This window comes from Gavialis gangeticus, unplaced genomic scaffold (genome assembly GCF_001723915.1).
Source record: "Gavialis gangeticus isolate Ggan-Ray unplaced genomic scaffold, GavGan_comp1, whole genome shotgun sequence".
In the NCBI taxonomy this organism is placed as follows: Eukaryota; Metazoa; Chordata; order Crocodylia; family Gavialidae; genus Gavialis; species Gavialis gangeticus.
The window spans coordinates 62,661,485-62,663,305 of NW_017728995.1; the positions used below are offsets into that span (position 1 = coordinate 62,661,485).

The 1,821-nt window shown below is 41.9% G+C and overlaps 1 long non-coding RNA gene across 1 annotated transcript in view; it reads left to right on the plus strand.

The window, feature by feature from the left end:
- LOC109287859 overlaps positions 1–998 on the plus strand; it is a 2,962-nt gene extending 1,964 nt beyond the window's left edge. The window contains exons 2-3 of the long non-coding RNA XR_002094989.1: positions 735–736; positions 843–998. This is a non-coding gene — a long non-coding RNA (uncharacterized LOC109287859). The remainder of the gene's footprint in view (positions 1–734; positions 737–842) is intronic.
- Positions 999–1,821: the final 823 nt, after the last annotated feature.

Consider the following 1,821-nt stretch of genomic DNA (forward strand, 5'->3'; position numbering starts at 1 on the left):
TTGCATTTAAGCATTTGCCACCCACCTGGTGTGGCACGTGCACTCTGGGCGTAGTGATCCCAGACATGACACTTCACCCTAACACATCGCTTCAAGGGTGGCACCAAAACCGCCCACATAGGTTCCGACGAGGAGCAGGCCTCAACCCTCTTGTTGAGCGACCTACCTCATTCCATTCATTTGCCCGATAGTTCATACCTTAGCTAAGTGTTTCTAAACTCGAAAAGGCTCTTGTAAACCTTTCAGCCTCACTGGAAGTATTAGCTAATAACACTGCAGATGCCTTAACCCAACCGCAAACTGAAGTAACTCAAATTTCTCATATTACATTGCAAAATCGCCTAGCTTTAGACCTACTTTTTGCTAATCAAGGAAGGGTATGTACTTTAGTCAATGATACCTGCTGCACCTATGTAGATGAATCAAGAAAAGTATTAGAAGATCTTCATAAAATCCAGAACATGGCTAGTCAATTCCACGCCATAACCACATATAACACCTCTTGGAGTATACAAGATGCATGGGCTCTCCTAACATCCTGGTTCCCTGGATTACAATGAGCTCACAAACTCATTGTTATTATTGTTGCTCTTGGATATTTTTCGATTTTAACCTGTTATTGTATTCAATGTATTGGAACCCTACCTTCTGTATTATCCACATATTGTAGATGTAGTATGCATAACATAGAAGAATGTGTTGAAATGTCTAAAGCTGAAATATTAGAGTACCAGAAGTGTTTAGATGCCAAATATAGTAGAAAGTGATCCCAGCCTTTGAAGGCCAGGATCAAAGGGGGGAATTGTAGAAATTTATTAACAAGATCATAAATAATAGCGTAGCTTCTACAGCAGACTCAGCCTCCAAGGACAGGCTGATAAGACTCTGCAATGACTGAATCCTATTCACTTTGAAGTCTGAAGTAAGTTTCCTCCCTATTAGTTACCATTTCAAAACAAACATGTAGCCAAAAACCAGTTTTGAAATAATTAAGAGTTTTCCCACGCTGACCTGATATTCACAGTGGAAAATTCCCACCTGCGCGCGCATCTTGTCTATAAACTATAAATCGCCTCTAACAGTTTTATTCGGGGCCTCTGAGTTCTCTCAGGGTGCCCAGCATGCTGAATAAATTTTGAGATTGACAGCGACTCTGTGTCTTTAGGAATAGCTCCGCAAGGGGTCACGAACTCCTCAACATGTTCAGCCTTTCTCCCACTCCTGAGTCTAAGTCTTGCCGTTATGGGTTTGGGTCATCTAATGGTGCTATACCCCCACCAAGGGCATGCATACAAGCCTGGGCTCCATCTGTGCAGCTAGGTAGTGATGGACACTTGTTCTCATGCACAGGTTTATGCACCCAGGAATAAAATACCAACTGGTGCATAAGTGGCATTTTTGGCACCTATTTCCCTACAGTTCCCTCTGTTCTATCCCATAATAATTTTTGTGCCTTTTTGACAATCCTCACCTTTCCTATATTACATCTCATACTCTGCTCTTCTCCACAGCAGTTTTCAATCTCTGCAATATCTCATTTAACAGATCAGAAGAGTTCTTGTCTTTAAGAAGCTCTGAAAGAGAATAGGGCTATTAAAATGTAACACTCACTGCACATGTATAGGCACCATGCAGACAACCACTTCTAGGTGCCCAGATACTCAGGAAAGGAAGAGAGTGTTCCCCTTGTCTCTCTGGATCTGCCATAGAACCCTTTGAATTCAGAAGAACCATTCCTGTCGGCTTTAGCGAGGGCTGTATTAATCACCTCTAGATCATGGAAAAGGTATCTAGATATATTGATATTGGATGTAGTGTCTC